Source organism: Mus caroli, unplaced genomic scaffold (genome assembly GCF_978045245.1).
Source record: "Mus caroli unplaced genomic scaffold, Mus_caroli_1 scaffold_7, whole genome shotgun sequence".
Classification (NCBI taxonomy): domain Eukaryota; kingdom Metazoa; phylum Chordata; class Mammalia; order Rodentia; family Muridae; genus Mus; species Mus caroli.
In genome coordinates this window covers 15,344,807-15,370,117 of record NW_028227262.1, presented here as the reverse complement: position 1 = coordinate 15,370,117, position 25,311 = coordinate 15,344,807, and the positions used below count along the sequence as shown (strand labels likewise).

Here is a 25,311-nt window from a genome sequence, read left to right as displayed (position 1 = left end):
ACCCCCTAGAGCGCCCAGGAGCTAAACCACCAACCAAAGAGCACACATGGAGGGACCCATAGACCCAGCTGTATATGTAGCAGAGGATGGCCTTGTTGGACATAAGTGGGAGGAGAGGCCCTTGGTCCTGTGAAGGCTTGATGTCCCAGTGTAGGGGAATGCCAGGGCAGGGAGGTGGGAGTGGGTGGGTGGGTGGGGGAACACCCTCATAGAAGCAGGGGGAGGGGGAGGGGGTTGGGGGTTTCTGGGAAGTGGGATGAGAATCTGGGAAAGGGGATACATTTGAATCCAGGAAGGGGATTTACATTTGAAATGTAAATAAAGAAAATAGCCAATAAAAGAAAAGAAAAAAAATAAACTGAGCAACAGAGTTTTATGCCCACTGTTCCAGGTTAACAAATGTCCTTAAGTTATTAAATACCTATTATATTTCTCTGGTTTGTCAACAGGAAAGAAACTGGAAAGGGAACACTAACTAGATTGCTTTTATTTAGTGCCTTTGGGATTCTCATGTCAGTAGTAAATATTTACAGCAATCATGGATATGTCTGGTTTGAGTACATGTCACGTGTTCTAGAACCTGGAGAGTACCCAAGAGATAACTATCAAGCAAGTCCTGACCCCTCCCTCAATCCTGGGGTAAGGAAAATGGCTTGCTCTTTTAGTATGAAGAAACCAGCCCCTGAAACCCTGGTTTTTTAATTGTTTGTTGGGAGTGGATGGGAGCAGGGTGGGGGCAGGGCTCATATAACCCAGGTGACCTTGAGTGTACTGTGTAGCTAAGTGTGATGGTTTGAATGAGAATGGTCCCCATAGGCGCATACATTCAATTATTCTGTCCCCAGCTGGTGAAACAGTTTGAGAAGGATCAGGAGCTGTGGCCTTGTCACAATGGGGTGGGCTTTGAGGTTTCAAACTCTTATTGCATTCCCAATGGCTTTCTCTCTCTCTGCCTGCTACTTGTGGATGAGTTGTGAACTCTCCTCCTGCTCTGGCACCATGCTCTCTTCCATGATGGCCATTAACTCACCCTCTAGAGTTCAAAATTAAACACTTTATTTGTAAGTTGCCTTGGTCACAGTGCAGACAACCTTGGATTTGTGAGCCTTGTACCTACTCCTAGGTGTGCCCAACCATGTCAGGATACAAGAAGCAAGCCTACCATCCAGGTGCTTCTAGTCTGTGGAGGGAGACAGGTTTTTTTTTTTTGTTGTTATTGGTTTTTTTTTTTATGATCTGAATTTTTTTCCTTTCTTTTTTTTAATTAGGTATTTTCTTCATTTACATTTCCAATGCTATCCCAAAACTCCCCCAATCCCCCCGCTCCCCCCCCCCCAACTCCCACTTCTTGGCCCTGGCATTCCCCTGTACTTAGGCATATAAAGTTTGCAGGACCAATGGGCCTCTCTTTACACTGATGGCTGACTAGGCCATCTTCTGATATATATGCAGCTAGAGACACGAGCTCCAGGGGGTACTGGTTAGTTCATATTGTTGTTCCACCTATAGGGTTGCAGATCCCTTTAGCTCCTTGGGTACTTTCTCTAGCTGGAGGGAGACAGTTTTAACTTGAGCATCTCAAGACATCTTTGAACCCACATTACACTGCTGTGGTTTGGGTCCTAACAGAATGGAACTGAGGCTTAGAGGTAGCAAAACAACTAGCCGGAAGACTCAAGGCTACCCGTGTGTGTGGAGGAAGGTGTCGGGCATACTCATCTCTTCATAAAAGCCATTAAGACGTCCACAGTGGTATCCCTCTTCATGGTTCATCTGAGGGGAGCAAAGCTGACCACAGCTCCTCTTATCTTTTATAGTCTACTTACAGAAGTGAGCCTGTGACAAATATATTCAGTCATATTTGTTAGCTGTGTTTAAGGTGTTAGCAAGCACGGATATGGAAGGGAGTGTAGCCCTGCTCTTGGCAGCAACTGTGACTTGAGCACCTTGTGCATAGTTGACTTAAGCTCCAGGTCCAAAACCCCCTTCTGTCATTTCCACACCACCCGACCTTGAGGTTCTGAATACTCAGCTCTAACAGGGACCGCTTGAGTGGCAGTGACATGGGTTGCATGGCGTCAGGAGAGCAGGCTCACCACTAAGAGCTATCAAGTAGCCTTTAGGGTTTTAGGCCTGGAGCCTAAGTCTAGATCTAGCTCCACCACCTATGAGCCTGGGGTCCTCTGTCAGCCCTTTCATATCTGAGTTAATATAAATATTTGAAAATTTTTAGGAAAGAGGCTCCAGTAAGGGATTTCCCGAAAGAGCTGGAAATAGTGACAAATATTCAATATTGTTTGCTTGGTTTTATTTCCTTGTGGGTTCCTGCTGATCAAACTCTGGTTTATATTGTCAGCAATCCGTAAAGGACCATAAAGTACTGCTATATGTGACTTCCCCAAGCCTCTTCTCTACAGGAAGAATTGATTTTTACACATCCTTTTTCTTTGTTTTTCATGTTTTTATTAGATATTTTCTTCATCTACATTTCAAATGTTATCCCAAAAGTCCCATATACCCTCCCCCCAAGCTGCTCCCCAGCCCACCCACTTCCGCTTCCTGGCCCGGGCATTCCTCTGTACTGGGACATATGATCTTCACAAGACCAAGGGCCTCTCCTCCCATTGATGGCCAGCTAGGCCATCCTCTGCTACATATGCAGCTAGAGACACAGTTCTGTGGGGTACTGATTAGTTCACATTGTTGATCCTCCTATAGGGATGCCAACCCCTTTAGCTCCTTGGTTACTTTCTCCAGTTCCTTCTTTAGGGGCCCTATGTTCCATCCAATAGATAACTGTGAGCATCCACTTCTGTATTTGCCAGGCACTGGCATAACCTCACAAGAGACAGCTATGTCAGGGTCCTGTCAGCAAAATCTTGCTGGCATATGCAATAAGGTCTGGGTTTGGTGGTTGTATATGGGATGGATCCCCAAGAGGGGAAGTCTTTGGATGGTCCTTTCATCTGTCTCAGCTCCGAACTTTGTCTCTGTAACTCCTTTCATGGGTATTTTGTTCCCCATTCTAAGAAGGAACGAAGTATCCACATTTTGGTCTTCCTTCTTCTTGAGTTTCATGTGTTTTGCAAATTGTATCTTGGGTAGTCTAAGTTTCTGGGCTAATATCCTCTGATCATATCATGTGTGTTCTTTTGTGACTGGGTTACACACATCCTTTTTCTTAGGTGGGAAGCCACAGATAAAAGTGTCAGGCATCGTTCCTAGCCATCTCTTCTTCATCTTTTTGGGGGCCTAGATAGAAGCAGTACACTGATCACATGTGTCATTTCAATGAACACAGAGTCGAGAAAATAAGGTAAAGGGACTGGAGAGATGGCTCCTCTTCCAGAGGACCTGGGTTCAATTCCTAGCATGGACATGGCAACCCACGCCTGCCTGGAGCTGTAATTTCAGAGGATCTAATGCTTTCTTCTGGCCTCCTTGGTCATTGCACACATACGACACACATACATAATGCAAAAAAAAAAAATACCCACAAACATAAAATAAAAATGTAAAAGTCTTCTAAATAAAATAAAGAAAGAAAGTTCTAGAACGTCCACTGCTGAGTCTAAAACATTTGATTTCTCTGGATCTGGATCTGTACATGAGAGCTGCCCTCCCCACAATGGTTCTGACGATCTTCATCAGTGGTTCTCAAAGGGTAGCACATCAGATATCCTGCATCTTAGGAATTTACATTACAATTCATAACAGTAGCAAATGTACAGTTATGAAGTAGCAACAAAATGATTTTATGGTGGCGGTCAACACAACTTGAGGAACTGTGTTAAAGGGTGACAGCATTAGGAATGTGAAGAGCCACTAGTCTATAGGCTGCGTACTGGGTCAAAAGGCTGTGCCCAGACTTCTGAGCTCCAATACTCTGCCACAGGCTCCTAATCACAGGAGACTAAAGCAGCAGCTGTGTAACCAACTGAGCATGCCTGGACATCTGGCTGGTGACCTTCCGAAGGGCTCTAGCCTAAGCAATCCCCAGGTGAACACTCTGACTTCCCTCTGGCTCTGGGCCAGGACTGGCAGCCAGCTGTTGAGCTGCAGATGACACGGGTCATGAAGAGCAAGCTGGGCTACCATCTCAGTTCTTTCAAAGGCCAGATCACAAATGATGGGTCAGATTTATTTGCCCGCTCCAAATCCTTGCTGAGAAAGACACAGGAGAGCCCAAAAGGTCAACTTGAGGATGTGGCTTAAACACCATCTTCGCTGTGACTTCTGCCTTCCTTCTTGGTCACCTGCGGTTGTTTAAAGGAAGCTGCAGGCTATCTGTGCACAGATGTACAGGGGGCAGGTTTCCAGTAACATCTCAGAGACACTGCTGCCTTCCCCGAGAGTTCAAGAACAGTTCACTTACATCTGTACAGTGGCCTCATATTGTCACAGTGGGGACCCCCAGAGGATTCATGCTATCCCTCCCCACTGTTTCTGTTGGAGGATGGGAAACCAGAGGAGGGTCCTGACCCTTGGCAATGCATTCAAGCCACTGGGGGAAAAAAATGAAAGGCTGCCTTTGTATTAGTCTGACACTAGATTCACAGGCCTTTCTTCCACTAGCCCATTAGATACGGTACCTTGGCTTCTTGACTTCAGAAGATTACGGGAGCACAAATAAGAGAAGCTTCTGTGTCCACACTGCCCCATCTAAAGTCTTCCGCTGATAGATCAAAACGCAATCTATTTGAACTCATGATATATTTTCTTTAGCAAATTCTCTTGTGTGTGCATGTTCCTGCATCTGCAGTGTTACACATGAGTGTGAGTAGGTGTGTGTGTGTGTGTGTGTGTGTCTGTGTGTGTGTGTGTGTGTGTGTGAGAGAGAGAGAGAGAGAGAGAGAGAGAGAGAGAGAGAGAGAAGGAGAGAGGTCAGAGGGCAACCTCAGCTCCCATTCCTCAGGCACTGTCTGTCTTGTACTTTCTTGAGTCAGGGTCTCTCTCATTGGTCCAGATCATGAGGTAAGCTAGGCTTGGCTGGCTGATGAGGTCAGCCTGTCTCTGCCTCCTTAGCTCTGGCATTTCAAGCATGATTGGGGGTGCAGAGGGCAGCAGGGTGGGTACTGGAGGTTGAACTTGAGACCTAAAGCTGGCAAGGCAAACACTTCAAAAATCCACCTTGATAAGTCCTTAGAGGCTTTCTACAGCGTACCTCGTTCCCTCAACCCCTCGTCTACATGCCCCGGTCTACCCTCCACAGTCTACCCCTCCTCACACCACCCCACCCCTGGTCCATCCCTGCAGCATGCACTGCCCTGGGAGCACCAGAACAGTGGTGCTTCTCGCTATTTGTTAGGAAGAGTAAGTAAAGCCCACAACGACCTTCCCAGTGGTGGGTTCACACAGCTCCACTTAGGTCTTGTCTGGAGCCTTAACTTCCCACTTGAGTATTTGGGCAAATATCAACAGTACCCTATACTCCATGTAGACCCACATTTTAAGTCTTCCCTGGCAGAGGATTCCTTTCTGGTTGTTTCTGTTGACAGACATTTTTGTGCTTGCCTACTTTTATTTTGTAATGTAAGTGTTTGGGAGTATAAGTACAGAAATGTAAGCATTTTAAGGTTTGCATATTCACATCTGAATATGTTAAACTGTTAATATTTTATTCTGTCAGTTTTGGGGTTTTGTAGTTGCTTTTTTGTTGTTTTTTGGTACGTTTTGGTGGTGGTGGTTTTGCTAAAAAATAAATAAATAAAACATTTGACTGCATGGATGCTTCCTGGTCCCACTCACTTCCCTCTGCTCTGGTGGGTAACTACTAGCCTCGGGCCCACAGAATCAGTCTCATGAGACCCTTTTTAAAATGTTTCCTATGTGCCAGGAGTAGTGGTACACACCTACAGTCTTAGAACTCAGGGAGATATGGCCAAATGATAGATTCCCGATTGTGGAGGTATTGTGATGCTGCAGATCCAGAGACAAAGTATCTTTGGCTATCTTTTGTCCCCTTAGCAGCCAGCCATTTTCTACCTCATGTCTGACCTACCATCCTTTTAGGTAACAGGTAAAACTTAAAAATGGATTCTTAACAGACTTCTAACTTCCACCAATGCAAAATCTAAGAATGGCATCTGAAATCCATATTGGTTCCTCAAGCAACCCTCTTACTTGGTGCATCCTCCAATGTATTTGGCAAAGGCCTCGACTTTGTTTTGTAGCCCAAAGAAGTTCATGTAACTGCTTCCGTGTTGTAGTATCCCATTTGGGGCAGCTTGAATTCATGCTCCTGGACCATAGCCACTCATGTGTGGCTCAGAATAAACTATGATGCTCCCTTTGAGGTGACAGAGGGCCGTGTCTTGCATGCATAGATAGGTCCATGAATGGAGGTTCAGATCCCCGCTAGGGAGAGGCTCAGCTTGTAAAGGAGCCAATGTGCTGCTCTTGAAAACCTTCAGAGTGAAGGGATGAGTCCTGGTAGAATTTTGCAGTGTCCCCTCAGGCTGACCTTGAAGGTTATGGCTGCCACTGGTCCCTGACTAGCTCTCTGTTCTTCAGTTCCCACAGTAATGAGAATGGAATCAGTCCCATGGCTGTGCCTTCCCTGACCTGGGAAACTGAAATCCCTCTGAACCCGTGAGCTGGAATAAGCCCACCTTCCTTAGGGTTCTATCTGGTCACAGTGATGCAAAAATAACCAATGCAAAGATACCTTTTATGTGTCCCTCTGTGTTTGTGGTATGCATGCATATGTGTACTCATGTTCACATGTGTGTGTTTGAATGTGTGAACATATCAGCGTACATGGAGGACCAAAGCCAGTGTTTGGGAATCTTCTTCAGTAAACTCTCCACCTTATTCTTTGAGGCAGAGTCTCTCAATTGTGCCCAGAGTCCAGCAGTAAGACTAGTTTAGCTAGCCAACTTGCTCCAGAGATGCTGTCTCTGCCTTCTAAGCATGCTGGACAATCACAAACATCCAGTATTTACATGGGTTCGGGTTATCCAAACTTCTGTTCTCACAATTGCCACAACAAGCAGTTCACCCACTGAGCCATCTCACCAGCCCCCAGGGATGCTTTTATTATCCAGCCATTGGTTAACCACACATTCTGTTGCCTCCCTCCTCATACACTGAAAAGGAGAATTGCAATATTGATTAATTCTATAAAGACTTGTGGCATGATAAGGCATTCCCATCTATGATTCTGTCTGTTCTAGTCAAGGACTTTGGGTTAGGTAGATACTGGAGTATCAGTGAACATGCATGAGCCTGAAAAGCCCCAGAGTCCTGTTCAGGAAATGGAGCCGAGCAAAACAGACCCCCCACAAACCTCTGTGAAGATGTTTTCTCAACCCCTGTGCCAGGAACGGTTTAACTTCAGGGAAGAAACTGCAAATCGCTACTGCTTCCCCTGTCGATGCATTTCATAGGCTAATTTTTATTTTGCATTGTGCTTTCCATACAACTGCCTCCTGAAAAGACCTCCACCAATAACTACGCAAACGTAGCAAGGGCTGTTGACACAGGTAAATAATCAAAGTTGTCATCAAGGAGAACATTTCTCATGAAACTCTTTGGAAAGAACAAGATTTAACATGGATGTTTCGTCGTTAACTGATCGGAAAACTAAGACAAGTACATTGGCTTTCATCTAGCCTCATGCTGGTGCCTTGACTCAGTTCTTCTTGGTAAAAGATCACCAAGTTTTTTGAACCTTAGCTCTCTCAGTAGCATCTGTATAACTTTGAACCATTTGTGTTTCTTTTATCTCCGTAAACTAGTCCCCAGTCTCAGTTTGTAAAATAAAAATAGTTATATGCCCGTCTTACTGGATGATTCTGGGTACTGAGTGTTAAATCTAGCATCTAGCACATCCCTAGATACACAGAACGACTTCGGCAATGTTAATACTGTTAATTTATGCATGAATTTCTCAGCCCTTGTTTCTTTCTCTCTTTCTTTCTTTCTCTCTTTCTTTCTTTCTTTCTTTCTTTCTTTCTTTCTTTCTTTCTTTCTTTCTTTTTTTTTTACTATTTGTGAGTTTCACATCATGCACCCCAGTCCTGTTCATCTCCTGATCCACGGTGACTCCATATTAATGAACACCCCTATCCCATGCCCACTGCCTTATGATTCCTGTGAGGCATATAGGGGTCACCATGGCACAAATTTCTTGGGAGACCATGAAGTATATTCACTATCCATAAGTGACTCACAGTTGAAACCAGTCTCACATCAATATATCACATCATGTGGCTATTCAGATTAGAAAGCTAATGGCCAACAGTCACAATCTGTCCCTGTAATAGAAAGCTGTAAGTGGGCAGTGAGTAAGAGAGTCAGTCAAATTCTAAGGTTAGTGCTGGGAGCCATGAAAAGCACCCCTTCATAGACATTTCATAATCTGGTGGAAAACAAACTCCCTAATCTAATGGAAGAAAAGTTCCCTACATGGTCCAGATGCAAAGCTTCTGTACAACCGTATATGGGCCATGAAATTACAAATGGAAGAGAAGTTCTAGAGGCTTTCTTGCTTTGGGGAGCTTTCATGGTTATTTATTTTGCTCTGCTTTGTTTGACCACAGCTCAGTCCCACTGGCAACAGAGTGGGTCGCTGTAGCATGGCATGATTCTCTTTGGTCTGAGTTTAAAACATGCAGAAAAGAATGGTCTCCGTGTCACACTCAGAAACGTTGACTCACCAAGTAGGAAAACAAACCTCAAACGAAAGAAGGCAGGTGGCTCACCAAAACTTACCAGTCAATGGGGCAGCAGCCAGTGGGTCTAACCTTACCACCAAGGCAGTTCTCTCCATCTCGACAGGTCTCCTTCCAGGTTTGATCAAGGGACCAAGATGGCACTGTGTGGTGGGGGAGTCACAGAAAGCAAGAAGCGCATCAAAAGGATAGTTTAGAATTGTTCTGGTCTCCATTCAAAACCCAGGTCTGCTCTTGACAGCTTTGAGATATTAGTCCATTTAGCTAAAGTGTCTCTGATTATTTATCTGGAAAATGGGATTGAAGATGATATGGTACCTAAAAACTGGGTGGGCATACACCCAGGACCAGGATGTCCATTAATACTCTGATAAATTTCCTTGCAAATCACTGAGTCCTCTTCAAGTGTGGAGAACATGGCTTTAGTTTGTTCCTTTAATCATGGCCATGGATTTGCTCTGACAACAGAATCCCCAGAGCAGAATACTCAGCTGCCATCCCCAGACCTGTGTGACCCATCTCTTCCTGGAATATGGTCAGTAGTAGCACTTTCTTCCACTCAAGAGAGCCTGACCACTTCTGACAACTGGGCTCTTATTCAGGCCCTTCCGGCATGGGAGTGACTCCTGGTCCACCTTCTGCCATTGGACTTAGCACTAGATTTTTTTAACCTTTCATTGCAGGGTCTCATTTTCATGGCGATATACTAGGGATCTTTTAACCTGTAAAATAGGTATGCAATGATTTTCTGATAAATTAAATTAAAACAAAGACTTATTAGGTGGGTGGAATTTAAATGCTATATTGTATTTTAGTGTTTAAAAAACACTTTCTAGAGGCTGAAAAAAATGGCTTAGTGGTTAAGTGCATTGACCGCTCTTTCAGAGATCTGGGTTCAATTCCTAGGAGCCACAGGCAGCTCACATCTGTAGCTCCAGCTCCTGGGATCCAACACCCTCTTCTGACCTCTGAGAGTGCTGTATACACATGTGCACAGACATAGATGCAGAAAATATAACACAAAAGGGAATAAATCTCAAAAATAGAAAACCTTTCTAATTTAAAATATTTTTATTAAAACAAAGAAGCATGTTTGAATGTGTGATAAAAAGTTCAAATGCTTTCTGTGTCAGACTGCACCACAAGTTTTGCTTCAGGCAGCCACTGCCAGCTTGCCCTCGGAACTCCCAGGTCTCTGCCCGTTTGCCCTTGAAATGATGGAAGAAGTCTGAGAAGTGCTCCTCTACTAAACACCTTTCCCACAGGACAGCCTGTCAAGTATCATGAGAATCTTAATGTTGGAAAGAGATGCTGAAGTTTGTCTAAATCGATCTCACTCCTGCAGCTCTTCCAACAGATGGCCACCCAGCCTCTGCTGGATCCGGCTCAGAATGGAGAAGAGAGCACATGGCCGTCGTTGCCGTTCTGTCCCCGGCCAAGTCTAATTGTAAGAATGTTCTTTTCTTAAGCCTGGCAGTGTGAACGTGGGCCGGGGAGTGAGGCAGACTTCAGCTGGACTCTTGGATTTATCATGAAACCTTGCTCCGGGGGGTTGGTTGGTTGGATGCTTGCTTCTGTTTGGTTCCATAATAACTCAGCTCTCTTGGTAGCATGGAGAGACTCCACCGTGGGACAACTGGACCTCAGTGACTTCACTGTAAAATGAGCCCAGTAGTGTTTACAGGTGTCACAGGAATTATGGGAAGACAGAGTGAAAAGCCCCCAGCATTCCACTCCACATGATCCAGCAAACCTTCACCACTGCCATCTTTGTCTCCTTACATAGCTTCAGTGAACTAAAGTTCTAGAATGTGTGAAGCCGCTGCTCCATGCAGACACCAGGTGGTTCATCAGCCCTCCTCCACTGCATCCGAAAGTCGTTTCTTCTGATTTAAATAACTCATTCCTTCCTCAACCAAGTAACATTCAGACTCAACATAGTATCGCCCCCTCCCCAAAAGCACTGCTGAAGGATTCTTACAGTCAGGTGCAGCAACAAGTACTTGTGATCCCAGCACTCAGAAGGTGCAGGCAAGAAGATGGTGGTATCAGAGCCAGGCTGGGATGCACAGCTAGATCCTAAGTAAAACGAAAATAAGTAAATGATTAAGGGTGAATTTGAGAAATGTTAGAAGATAGAAAGTGTGTTAAAGAAAATAATATGAGCAGGGTAGGGGGATAGAAGGTACGACAACTGGTTCGTAGGGTGCAAACTAAAACACAAGAATCAAGGGGAATGAGACGAGTTAGAACTATAGATGGTGTGTGTGTGTGTGTGTGTGTGTGTGTGTGTGTGTGTGTGAGAGAGAGAGAGAGAGAGAGAGAGAGAGAGAGACAGAGACAGAGAGACAGAGAGAGAGAGAGACAGAGACAGAGAGACACACAGAGAGAGAGAGAGACAGAGAGAGAGAGAGAATGCCATAATGAAACCCATTAGTTGAGAACTCAAAAGTAGTCTTGTGAGAAGGAATTAGAGATGTTCTCTGTAGCTCTGTTCAGCAGAGTAGCATTTTTCAGGTTTTTCCATCTCCAGTATGTATACTGACTTTAAAATATATATATATATATTTTTTTTTTAATTAGAGTACAAGAGTTGAGTAGCTCACATTCAGGGGAACTGGGCTTGGGGTTGGGGAGATGTCTCAGTCATTAAAGTGCTCAGACCCATGTAGCAAACCAAGTACCTCACAACCCATGTGACAGCACCCACCTACACTCTCCACCCTGGGAAGCAAGCACAGGAGAATTCCTTGGGCTTTCCAACCAGTCTGTCTAGAGGAATCTGTCCAGGTTCAGAGAGAAACCCTGTCTCAAAACATTACAAAGACAGAAACTGATGAAAACAGCCACTGTTAACCCCTGACCTTCTGCACACTGCACACGTATCTGATGATGGTGGAGAATGTGTGCTGGATCCTACAACATGTTCCTCATGTACTTTCACAAGCATGCATATGAACACACACACACACACACACACACACACACACACACCGGGGTGGGAGAGGGGTGTACACAGAGAGACAGATACAGAACTGGGCTTTCTAATAACATTTTACTGGACAACATGATTTGATCAAAATGAGGACATTCTCACCTCCTTAGAGTGCTGACAGACAGGCAGATTTATAGTGCAGCACTGTCCACAAGGCAGCCACAGAACTGGAAGGATGGACTGATGGGAGATCTAGCCACAGTAGCCCAAGTTGACTCACTTTCTTTCTCTGAGGTCTGGCAGAAAACAATGTCAGTCCATGGAACTTCACCGACTAGAGATCAGGGGTCACAAAGAAAATCCCAAGGACTCCCATGTTTTCATCATGCTTCCCTCCCCCAAAACACAGCCCGTTGAATGTATTAGGTTCTCACTCACCCAGCTAACTCTCCCCTCTCCTCCTCCTCCTCCCCCTCCTCATCCCCCTCTTCCTCCTCCTCCTCTTCCTCCTCCTCTTCTTCCTCCTCCTCCTCTTCTTTCTCCTCTTATTATAAAGAGGACCAACCAAGGAACTTGGAATTGAACTGTCTCCATGCACTGATATGCTGAAGTTCCAAAACCGAACCATGTTTGGAGACAATGCTTTTGTGGAGACAATTAACAGCAAATGAGGTCACAATGGTGGAACCTAAATTGCTAAGATCAGCTCCTTATATGAGGAAGAAGAGACAAGATGCCTCAAAGGAAAGGCCATCGACCCTGACCTTGGTTTTCAGGCAGCCCTCTGTAAAACAAGGCAGGATCCCTCACCAGGACGAGTCCATTGACAACTTGATGTAGTCTTCAGAGCTGTGAGAAATAAAACCTCCAAACTGTAAGCAACCCAGTGTGATGTCATTGTGTTAGTTCATGAGAGTCGCTCTTCTCAACACTATGATAAAAATCCATGACAGGAACAACCTGAAGGAGAAAGGAGTCATTTGGGCCCTTGGTGTCAGAAATGTCAGTCTGTAATAGTGGAGAGAGTGTGGCAGAGCACAGCGTTCACAACATGAAGGGTACAAAGCAGATGGTGGGCGGGGGAGGACGGACAGGAAAGAGCCAGGGACAAGATTCTTTCAAATACCCAATTCTTCTGGCTAGGCCACCTCCTAACATTTGCACAACCTCCCAAAATAGTGCCATCAAGGGGAACCAAGCACGCAAGCCACAAGCCCATGAGAGGCATTTTACAATCAAAGTATGATATCTCACTGCTCATCCCGTGGCCATCTCATCCCAAATGCATTTAGCTAAGCTCTGAGAGTCCTCACATCTTAGTAATGCCAACGCTGTTCAAAGTCTAACTCTGAGGTCTCTTTTGAGACTGAAGGCAATTCCTAACTGTGAGACACTTGTAAAATCAAAAGGAAAGCCACACCCTTTCAACAGCTACCGGTACAGTATGAGCAACTCTATTACAAAAGATAAGATCGGGATCATAAAAAAGATGGATGTAACCAAAGAGAGACCCAAACCAGGCATGGTGAACACACGTCCCATAGCTCCCTCTGCAGCATCCGGAGTATGCGCTGGCATAATATGAACACCAAAGAGTTTTGGCAGCCCCCTCTAGTGCTGACTGGAGCCCATATGGTCTCTCTCCTAATCTGGCAAGTTTTGTTGTCTGAAGTTTCCAGAAATTGCATGTTCTGGTGTCATTAATGTCCTTGTGTTTCTACTGTAGCTAAGGCTTCACCCTCACAGCTTCAAGCATTGCCCTCTGGTGGGCTGACCCAAGAGAACCTGACCTGGCCTCACAGATCTTCCTTTGAAGGCTAGGTAGAAGCCTCCATGGCTCTGCAGTATATGTTTTTCAAGTCTTTCAGATCTACTTTTGATTCCTGTAAATCTTGCTAAACATGTCCACAAAACCAAGCCATATTCTAGTTGCTACAATGTCGTGAAATTTTCTCCAGAAAGCTAGTCTGTTAGTTCACCACCTATGAAGCGTCATAGCACAGACAAAATGTAGCCAAATTCCTTGCCAAGATATGACACAACTGGCCAGTCATCTAGTTCTCAGTGGGATCCTAATTCACACCTGAAACCTAGGAGCTGGGCCTTCCCTGTTTGGTGCTAGTCTGGTCTTCTTCAATTGTCATCCAGTAAGTTCTACTTTAAGCTTTTTGTACCTGGCTTCACCAAAGTCTTCCCACCAAACAGTTCCAAGGGCTTAAGAACCAGATGTAGAATGAGCAACAGCCTCATTGCTTTGATACCAATTTCCTATTTCATTACTTTTCTCATCATTGTGACCAAAAAAAAAAAAAAAATCATCATACAAGATGTGCTGGCTAGTTTATGTCAATTTGGCACAAGCTAGAGTCACCAAAGAGAAGGGAGTCTTAGTTAAGAAAATCCTTCCATAAAATATGGCTATAGGCAGACCTGGATGGCATTTTTTAAATTAATGATTATGGGGGAGGGCCCTTTGAGGATGGTGCTCTTCCTAGGCTGTGATTTGGGGTTCTATTAGAACAAAGGCTGAGCAAGCCAGTAAGCAGCACCCCTCCATGACCTCTGCCTCAGTTTCTGCCTCCAAGTTCCTGCCCTGTTTGAGTTCCTTCCCCCAACTTCCTTCAGTGATGATTAAAATTTTGAAGTGTAAGCCAAATAAACCCTTCCCTCTCCAAGTTGCTATGGTTGTGGTGTTTCATGATAGCAACAGTAGCTAAGACAAAGGAGAAAGCCTGTCAGAGCACAGCAATTCTCAGGCCCTTGAAGCAGAGACAAGGGAATTCCAGCACCATCAGGTTTCTCCTCTTTAATCTCTTTTCTCTATGTGAGCTCCCATCAAATGGAACATGTTCAGGGTGTGTCTTCCTGCGTCAATTATCTCTCTGGAAATGCCTTCCTAGATACCTCAGAAGTGTCATCTGGGTGATTCTAAACCCAATCACATTAACAATAAGCTGGACCCTTGCAAACCAGCACTGTGTTCAAGATTGAGAATGAATTGTCAGAAAACTTCTCTGAACCCAAACCCACAGAGCCAGACAGACCTGGGATATGCCAATTATGGAGCTGTATCCAAGGAAACTGTGTGGTCAGAGTTCCTGGTGCTAGGGAACAACCTGCTCTCACTGGTGCCACTTAGACCAAGAGGGGCTGAAGCTTGGAGATGTCAGCACTTGGGAGTCTCACCCAACCACAGGATTTTACAAACAATGGGAAAAGGGAAATACTCTGGGTGATACTTGATGTTCACCCAACACAGGAACATTTATACACTCTCTCCATTACTTCATGTTGACATTTTTAGTTTTAAAGAAGACAGGCCACTTCCTCTGAGAGCAGGTGATAGGTGTTGTCTTAAGTTAGGGTTTTACTTTGGTGAACAGACACCATGACCAAGGCAACTCTTATGAGGACAACATCTAATTGGGGCTGGCTTACAGGTTCAGAGGTTCAGTCCATTGTCATCAAAGCAGGAACATGGTAACATCTGGGCAGGCATGATGCAGGAGGAGCTGAGAGTTCTACATCTTCATCTGAAGGCTGCTGGCAGAATACTGATTTCCAGACAGCTAGGATGAGGGTCTTAAACCCCACACCCACAGTGACACACCTACTCCAACAAGGCCACACCTCCTGGGTCGAGCATACACAAACCATCACAGATGGGGAATCCGTAGGATGTCTAAATCCTTTCCCTTGAACCCCATCTGACTGTCCTCCATTCTGCTAGCCTGGCACTCAGTGGTGAGATCCTCTACCTGTGCATTCCAATTTCACAGGCCACCCTCAGCCTTCTCTCGGAGAATAACTCCTCCAGCAGTAAGAGTGCTGCTGTCTCTGTAGTTGGCCCTTCACACGCAAGAAATGAAGCATGCTTGCTGGGCAATGGTGCACATTTGTAAAGCCTAACACTTGGCTGTTGGAAGCAGGAAGACTACTAGTTCAAGGCTAACCAAGTCTGCATGGTGAATTCAAAGGCATCCTTGGTGAGATGAAACCATGTCTCAGAAGAAGAAAGGGGAGGAGAAAAGGGAGGGAGAGGAGGAAAAGAGAAAGAGATCCACTTTCTTTTGTTCTTTCTCCCTCCCTTCCTCCCTCCCTCTCCCTCCCTCTCCCTCCCTCCCTCCCTCCCTCCCTCCCACTCTCTCTCCCTCCCTCCCTTCCCTTGTTATTTCTCTCAGGCTTCTCCTCTTTCCTCCCTGCATGGCCTCTTCCCTCCCTCTGTGGTTTAACAAAGGTGGGAACACCCCACCACGCTGTGTAACATTCAGGGGGTTCTCCATCTCTTTAGAACAGCGGTGAGTAGAGGGAGAGTTGTAAATCGGAGGGAGTGTGCGGTAAAAAGCCAGAAGTCTTGATGCCTGCTAGAAATCAGATGGGAGCAAGTCCTACAGTGTGATGTTTGGGTTGTGGAAAATTCTAATTTCTCCTCCAATGTCCCTGAAGATACAGCAAGCACAGGAGGTGAGATCTGGGGCTGAGACAGGCAGCCTGGGCACAAGTCTGAGATCTGAATACAAACGTTTGTTAACCTTTGTTAAGCCGTTCCTCTCTTACAAATGACAAGGGCATATAAGAAGGTAAATTCTAGGCCATGCTTTTATGGAGTTCACAACCAGAAAGAAAAACCAGAGCTGAGTTCAAAATTGAACCAGGCTATGAGAAAACCAGGCTTCACGAAAACAAATAAACCTTCAAGTGTGCTTACAGGCTCCCCTGATGGTGCTGGAGTGGAATATTATAAGCAGAGGCGACTGTGTTGGTGGCAGTATAGCAGCCCCATCCCTGCGCTGGGACCTCTGTGCAGGAAGAAGCTGAACCTCAGGAGTGGGTTCCTCTCTGTATGGAGCCGTCCTCACACTCGCCATTACAAGATGGCGCTGATAGCACTGACACCCGTGTTCTAAGTAGTAAACAAGCAAGCTGCGCATGTGCCGGGGTAGCTTTCCACGCCATGTGCTCTGCCTTTCCCGTGACGACAACTCCGGCTGATGGGCTGCAGCCAATCAGGGAGTGACACGTCCGAGGCGGAGGACAGTCCTCGATAAAAGGGAGAGGGCTCCGCCATCTCTCTCTCTCTCTCTCTCTCTGGCTCTCTCTCTGGCTCTCTTCGCCACTGGCTCCTGATGGGGTAAGCAATAAAGCTTGTGCTGCAGAAGATTCCGGTTGCCCTGAGCGTGTTCTTACCAGGGGGAACAAAAGCTCGCAATAAATGGCGCCGAAACCCGCGAGCTACTGCATCACGGGGAAGGAGCGGTTAATGAAGTGTTCCCGGAAAACAGACTGTTGAGAAGGATCCGGTGTGGATTCAGAACTCTTCAGCTGGGGAACTGTGGTAATGAAGTGTTCCCGCAAAACAGACTGTTGAGAAGGATCCGGCATGGGTTCAGAACTCTTCAGCTGGGGAACGGAGCGGAACCAGAACTGTGGGGATGGGACGCGTGTTACAGCTTTACAAGGTATGTCTGGAACTTTCTCTAGTGTTAAAAGCCCTTTTATTTCTTTTCACATGTCAACAAGCGGTTAAGGTGGGGTGGAGAATTCAAGACAATGAAATTCAAGACAGTCTATCAGAAGTAAAGCGGGGAGAGAGAGCAGGAAAAAAGAGAAAGCATGGCGCGCCAAATAAGTATACAGGCCTTTCCACGGGTCTTGAACCCAAGGAAAAGTTAATGTCAGGGAAGAATACCTGGGGAGAGATTAGAAGGAAAGAGGAGAAAAAAGATGAGTTTAAAGAGCCAGTTCTTAGTAGCTGTGAATCAGATAAAGAAATTAGCCCTTCTGAGGAAACAGACTTGGAGGAGGGAGCAGCTCGTTATGAGAGAGAAATGCGAGCTTATAGGTCAAGAAAAAAGCCAAAAGCGGCTGGCAAAGGCCAGCTTGCTGCTCGGCTTCAAGGTCATAGTGCACCTCTGCCCTATGCGGAGCCCCCGCCCTGCGTAGTACATCAGCCCTGCACAGAGAGGCAGTGCACAGACTCGTTCATTCCAAGAGAGGAACAAAAGAAGATGCAACAGGCATTTCCGGTCTTTGAAGGAGCCGAGGGTGGGCATGTTCATGCTCCGGTAGAGTACAGGCTTGCCGGCATGGCACTAACTCCTGCCGACTGGCAAATGATTGCAAAAGCCGCTCTCCCCAATATGGGCAAATATACGGAATGGAGAGTTCTATGGCAAGAGGCTGCACAAACGCAGGCCCAAGCAAACGCTGCTGCTTTGACTCCAGAGCAGAGAGATTGGACTTTTGACAGGTTCAAACCTTGGCAGCCACATCTAATGATTGGGCAATTTTAGTTACCTCCTTTTCAGGACAAATAGATAACCATTATCCAAAACATCCAATTTTACAGTTTGCCCAAAATCAATCTGTTGTGTTTCCACAAATAACAGTAAGAAACCCACTTAAAAATGGGGTTGTGGTATATACTGATGGATCAAAAACTGGCATAGGTGCCTATGTGGCTAATGGTAAAGTAGTATCCAAACAATATAATGAAAATTCACCTCAAGTGGTAGAATGTTTAGTGGTTTTAGAAGTTTTAAAAACCTTTTTAGAACCCCTCAATTTTTTAGAAGTGGCTGGAGTGATTAAGCCTTCCAGTAAAGTTGCCAATATTTTTCAGTAGATACAATTAGTTTTGTTTGCCTCTCCTTTAACTGGAGAAAAGGCCTCACATGTGATTCAACATTGCCTTAAGGCATGGAGTGCTTGGGGAAAACCCAAACTACTTAAGACTGATAATGGACCAGCTTATACATCTCAAAAATTCCAACAGTTCTGCCGTCAGATGGACGTGACCCACCTGACTGGACTTCCATCTAATAAAACAGAAAGGGGGAGTCGAGGAGGCTCTACCCCGAGTACCAAGAGTGTCTGTGTCTACAGCACTTTTTACACTCAATTTTTTAAATCTTGATTCTCATGGCCATACCGCGGCTGAACGACATTGTTCAGAGCCAGATAGGCCCAAAGAGATGGTTAAATGGAAAGATGTTTTAAATAACAAATGGAAAGGCCCGGATCCTATTTTGATAAGATCCAGGGGAGCTGTTTGTGTTTTTCCACAGAATGAAGACAACCCATTTTGGATACCAGAAAGACTCACCCGAAAAATCCAGACTGACCAAGGGAATACTGATGTCCCTCGTCTTGGTGATGTCCAGTGCGATAACAACAAAGGGAGAGCAGCGTTGGGAGATACAGAATTGGACGGCTAAATTTGAACAGACCCTTTGAAAATTGAGACTTGCCCCACGCACTTGGACCTGTCCCTGACCTAAGGACTATCTTTTCAACATTTTCCTTCTTTAAAGAATGGGTGGGGGTGGAATTATTTGGAGCTGTTCTTTGCTGTGGATTAGTGTTGCTTCTCTGATTGGTCTGTAAGCTTAAGGCCCAAACTAGGAGAGACAAAGTGGTTACTTCCCAGGCGCTTGCAGCACTAGAACATGGTGCTTCCCCTGATATATGGTTATCTATGCTTAAGCAATAGGTCGCTGGCCACTCAGCTCTTGCACCCCACGAGGCTAGTCTCATTGCACGGGATAGAGTGAGTGTGCTTCAGCAGCCCGAGAGAGTTGCACGGCTAAGCACTGCAGTAGAAGGGCTCTGTGGCATTTATGAGCCTATTCTAGGGAGACATGTCATCTTTCAAGAAGGTTGAGTGTCCAAGTGTCCTTCCCCCAGGAAAAACGACACGGGAGCGGACCAAGACCCCTTTGGGTGATGAGCCTGGGAGGAGGTTTTGTGTAAAGCCCCTATTTTACACACTGGGGATTTGACCTCTATCTCCACTCTCATTAATATGGGTGGCCTATTGCTCTTAAATAAAAGAAAAGGGGGAGATGTAAGGAGCCGTCCTCACACTCGCCATTACAAGATGGCGCTGATAGCACTGACACCCGTGTTCTAAGTAGTAAACAAGCAAGCTGCGCATGTGCCGGGGTAGCTTTCCACGCCATGTGCTCTGCCTTTCCCGTGACGACAACTCCGGCTGATGGGCTGCAGCCAATCAGGGAGTGACACGTCCGAGGCGGAGGACAGTCCTCGATAAAAGGGAGAGGGCTCCGCCATCTCTCTCTCTCTCTCTCTCTGGCTCTCTCTCTGGCTCTCTTCGCCACTGGCTCCTGATGGGGTAAGCAATAAAGCTTGTGCTGCAGAAGATTCCGGTTGCCCTGAGCGTGTTCTTACCAGGGGGAACAAAAGCTCGCAATACCTCTCTGTCACAGAAATACTCTGACATGGGATTTTTAATTTTATTTTATTTTATTTTATTTTATTTTGCCTTGAATTACTAAGCTAAAAAAAAAATAAGCCAGAAAACCCTATTTGTCTAAAAATAACTGAGTCCTTCCTTATATCAGGTTCTCCCAAACTCAGTTGGATGTCTCTGCCCACACAGATTCCTGTCCTTCTCACACTCGTGATGTGACTTCAGTAAGGAGGGCCCAGACAGGACCCTGATTAATTACAGTTTCCCAGGAGACTTGCATCCCCACTCTAGCTAAGTCCCAGTATCCATCCATTAATGCTCACTGTTATTGTTTTGAAGGCTAGGCTTTCTTTCTTCCCTCCCTCCCTCCCTCCTTCCTCCCTCCCTCCTTTCTCCCTTCCTTCCTTCCTTCCTTCCTTCCTTCCTCCCTTCCTTCCTTTCTTCATTTGACCTGTTGTTGTTGTTGGAGGAGGAGGAGGAGGAGGAGGAGGACAGGGTCTCATGTAGCTCAGGATGGTCTTGAACTTCTCATTCTCCTGCCTCCACTTCCTGAGTGCAGGGATTGCACCACGTGCTATCCCTGATGTGTCTAACTTATTCCAGACTGGCTTTGGATTCTATGAACCTGGCGATAGCTTTGAAACTCTAATCCTTCTGCTCATACCTTCTGGGGGTTCAAATGACAGATGTGTGTCACCACACCCAGGTTACGCAGTGGTGGTGCTCCACCTTAGGGCTGTGCTCCTGTGTGATTCCTGGACCACCAACTTCAGTACCTCTTGGACTCCTTCAGAGAGCCACTGAATCAGCAACTCAGAGAAGGGAAGTCCAACAAGATGTGTTCCGGCAAACTCTGGATGTGACTTGGTACTTGTTAAAGACTGAGACCCACTTAAAGTGTAAGCGCTTCAACTTGGCACTATGTCATCTGCCTATAGTCACAGCTCAGAGAAATACTTTAGTCCAGAGGGTTGAGACAAATCTGGCCAGCAGAGGATGGCCTCTCTCAGAGGACTGCATTCTTCTCTGTGCTGTACCTGCATCTCTTGTTCTCCAAATGCAAAACAAACAAACAAACAACCAAACAAACAACACACCATGGAGAGTAATCCAGAAAAATGGATGGTTTTTCAATTCTCCCCAAAGACATCTCCACGGAATTAAAGGTGACTGTTCAGTTTCTAAACTTAGCATCCATCAAGGCTCCTTATCATAGCAGCCAGTATCTTGTTAAGATCTCTGTTCTCTCACCCTGTGAGGCTGTCTGGGCACTGGTCTGTGAAGGGGGAACTCATAGCATAACTGTTGGATCCAGCTTGATAAGAAATTCTCTGTTAGCCCAATCCTGTCCTCTTCTAGGCTAACAGCTCGTTCAAAGCGTACCCTGGAACTGTCATGTGACAAAGGTCACTAGTCACTGATGTACTGTCTATATCAGAACATCTTATAGACACAGGAGACCCAGTGTTTCAACAATCCAAACAATCCATGGGAGAAAAAGTATCTGCTCAGGACCTCCAAGACCAAGCTCTCAGCACAAAGGAGATTAATTTGCCCCCAGGAGGACAGAAGGCAAGGTATATGAAACAAGGACAGGAGATAGAGGATGAGGGAGAAGGGGAAGGGAACACGGGAGATTTGTCAATGATATTTTTCCCGAAGGTCAATAGAACAAAGCACTGTCTCTGGATAGAGAGGAGGCAGATGTGGGCCATAGGCAAATGGCAGTTTATAAAGATAAAGGAGAAAACCTTGTGTTTGGATGAGGTCTTTAATCTTAATTGGGCATGTTTAATTAATTAATTAATTAATTAATTAGTTTTTTTGAGATAGGGTTTCTTTGTATAGCCCTGGCTGTCCTCGAACTCACTCTGTAGACCAGTCTAGCCTCGAACTCAGAAATCTGCCTGCTCTGCCTCCCAAGGGCTGGGATTAAAGGCATGTGCCACCACAGCCCGGCTAAGGGGAGCTTTTGATTGCTGTACTTCAGCACTTTGACAGCTGGACCTTGATAGTCAACATCAGGGGTTGGAAGTGGCCAAATAAGGCACTAGACCTTGGTGGCTAGCTTTAGGAATGGAATCTAACAGGTTTTGGCAAGGCAGGTTTTTCCAGAGTCATGTCTGCCATGGTTTAACTGGCTAGAGTCCCTTCAGTCCATATTATTTATTATTCATTTCAAAAATGAAGAAACTCAAGTGTGGCGTGTGGCCCACACCTCTAATCCTCACACTCAGGAGACAGAGGCAAGCCAATCTCTATGAGTTTGAGGCTAACCTGATCTACATAGCCAGATTCATTCCAGGGCTACAAAATGAGATTCTGTCTCAAAAAACCAAACCAGTACACAGATTATGCAATTTGCCCAACAACATGGCAAATAAATTTTAAGCTGAGGCTCCAACTCTGTTTCACTCCGTGTGCATGTTCTACTCACTGGGCTTCACTGCCCAGCTCAGGCCTGTCTTGAGCAAGCCTTCCTATTTATAGTGTGTTAAAAAAAAAAAGTCTAACTCCATGCTCCAACTCGTGAGACTTCTTTACAGCCAAGCAAACCCAGGCCCTGGCTCTGCCATCTTCTCCTCTCTATTTGGTCATCATACCCAACAGGGTGAGGCTTCCTGCTACCCTGCTTCTCATTTCTATCTGCACTTTGCTTTTTCAGGCCAGCATCCTCTCCTTTATATGTCATCATGGACTAAACACATTGTCTGCCAATTCCCACTTTCTAAGTCAGGTTATTTTATGCTTTCCTTCTTTATGATCTTACCATCTCTGTTTTGAGCAGATACTTGGTAGGAGTTCAAACACTGCCGCCTGCCCGTGGTGTGGCCACCGCCTAACAGGGAGCTCTTGGCCCACTTCAGAGCCAGCCTCCTTGAAGCCACCCTCACATTTAGCACCCTATCTATAGACTATGTCTACCATGGAGCAGGGGCTACCGAGAATGTAGATGTGAGTCAGGAAGGATTCTCTTTCTTTGCTTGTGAATTCTATCCTGATGGTGGCACCAATACTAAGTCTGGTGTTGTAAACTGAAAAATGCAAAGATGGGAATTTAGGATGAGAGCAAACTTAGCGTCTCAGCCTTGGCTCTATGATGTTCACCATAAGATGTCTGTAACGATGTGGAGGGGAGCTCCCTGCAGGGATGTGTCCTCTCAGGACTACTGAAGGCCAGGCCAAGGCAGCCTGCAAGAGAAACAGGAAGGTCTACCAACAAACAAAAGGGAGAAGGAAACGTCCAGGCTCCAGCTCCGAGCATCCTACTGAGATGCCCTTTATCTTTGGGGGAATCTCTGCTGAAGGAAGTGTGAGCTGAATGAAATAAAAAGAGAGACAGGCAAGAGGGTAGGTTGGGTCATCTTGACAAGGATCTAATCTCTGGGTCACGTGAATTGCTAGGAGTTCTGACACCAGCACTAGTCACTAGTTTCGTGGCCCAGCATCTGGGAAGCGAGATCATCAAAGCATCTTGTCGACGCTTACCTTTTAATCCCCACTGTATTTTTCAGTGCACTGGAGTCTTCCTAAGCTCTTTGAGCGGATGTGTTAGTCCAGTTTCTAGTGTGGCATAATAGCACAAGCAAAAGCAACTTGGAGAGGAGTTTATTGCAGCTTACAACTTGGAGGTCTCGCTCCAACACTGAGGGAGGTCAGGGCAGGAACTCAAGGCAGGAACCTGAAGGCAGGAACTGAAGCAGAGGCTATAGAGGAGTGCAGCTTACTGACTTTCTCCCCACTGCTTTGGCAGCCTTGTTTCTTGTACAACCCAGGACCACTTGCCTAGGTGTCTTAGTTAGGGCTACTTTTGTTCTGATAAAACATCATGACGAAAAATAGGTTGGGGAAGAAAGGGTTTATTTGGCTTACACTTCCACAACACTGTGTTTCATTGGAGGAAGTCAGAACAGGAACTCAAACAGGCTAAGAACCTGCAGGCAGCAGCTGATGGAGCGATCATGGAGGAATGTTGTTAGCTAGCTTGCTCCTTGTGGCCTGTTCAGCCTGCTTTCTTATAGAAACTAGGACCACTAACCAAAGGACGGCGCCATCCACAATGGGATGAGCCCTCCCTCATCAATCACTAATTTTAAAAAGGCCCTACAGGCCTGCCTACCACCCAACCTTATGGAGGCATTTTCTTAATTTAGGTTCCCTCCTCTCAGATGACTTTAGCTTGTGTCAAGTTGACAAAAAAAATAAATAAATAAATAAACCAGCACATTACATTGACTAATTTATAACTTGTAAAAATTTATAACCCAGTAAAAGAGCTACCATCATTATCACAGGCCTTTGTAGGACACAGAAAAGCTGACTGCCTTGCTGAAGGTCACAGTTCACAAGGCTCAGACACAGGAGCTGAACACCACACTTTTGGTCCCAAACTTCCTAGTCTTGACCCCACACTGACTACAAAGCAATTCATAAAAAGAGTAGCATTCATCTTCACTAATTTTATCAATTACTTAAATATAAATAAAGCACAACAGAAAGCAACTTGAATTGGAATCCTTATGTTACTCATGAAGTTTAGGACCTTGGACATTGACCCTAAGAGTGGATGTTGGGAGTGGTACTGTGTGGTACTGGCACACAGTAGGTACTCAGTGACTTTTTCAATAAGCTCACATTCATTGATGTTTACCAGGCTTTAGGTCAGTGCTAAGCCACAGACAGACATACATCCTCAGAATTATCCAATGGACTCCATAATTTCTGCTCCCCCCACTGCGGAGAGGGAACCAGATCCATCCAGATGGCCTCCAGCAGTTCTCCTGGATGTCTCTTTACAGGTGATGTCACATCTGAAAACCTGAAACACATCTACTTCACTCAGACACTGGGGGAAATGTGTGTGAAATTTTTATATGGGCTCTGGACATGTAAGCGGAAGGCCCACTTTGAGACTCCCCTCTCTTGGGATACCTAGTAACAGGCACCCTATTATACTAGCATCTGCCTATCTGGTTCTGGCTCTTGGCCAGTCCAAAGAGAAGAAAGAGACAGGAGGGATGGTTTCTTCTCCCTGTCTCTGAGCAACAGTAGCATCCTTGGAACCTGAAGGGTATAGAGAGAGGCACACTGCCACACAGACACCTTGCTGTCTCACCTTTTTTTTCCTTAGGGATGCTTTTTCTGGGTCATTCCGAGCGATGGGCTGCATTGATAACTTTGCCTGGCTCAACTCTCACCTCTGCACCCTGCTGCATGCACAACCGAAGCTCTGTGGAGGACCATCCACAGAGACAAAGGAAGGCTCTTTGGAAGAGTCACACCTTTTCCCACAAGCCCTGCTTTCCTAGGAGGCTTTGTTTTTTCCCCCTGCAGCAAGGTAGAGCAAGTTGAACTTACTGCTCTTAAATCAATGAAGCCATTGTGCGAGCTTCCTAGAGCAAAGGGGTTTTTGTTGTTGCCTCCCCGCCCCTTCCCTCTCTCTTTCAGCGCTGGTGTGGAGCAGAAATTAAACCTGGCCATGGGCTATG

At 45.7% G+C, this 25,311-nt stretch overlaps 1 long non-coding RNA gene across 2 annotated transcripts; it reads right to left on the bottom strand.

Annotated features, from left to right (window-relative positions):
- Positions 1–2,977: 2,977 nt before the first annotated feature.
- On the bottom strand, positions 2,978–25,028 carry LOC147003777 (uncharacterized). Of its 2 annotated transcripts, XR_015047490.1 has the most exons (6): positions 24,939–25,028; positions 12,375–12,459; positions 11,773–11,906; positions 10,657–10,754; positions 8,716–8,818; positions 2,978–3,252 (listed from the first exon to the last, which is right to left on the bottom strand). It is a non-coding gene; the product is annotated as an uncharacterized LOC147003777 (long non-coding RNA). The 2 variants fall into 2 exon arrangements; XR_015047489.1 differs by lacking the exons at positions 2,978–3,252; positions 8,716–8,818 and having other exon boundaries at positions 9,788–10,754.
- Positions 25,029–25,311: the final 283 nt, after the last annotated feature.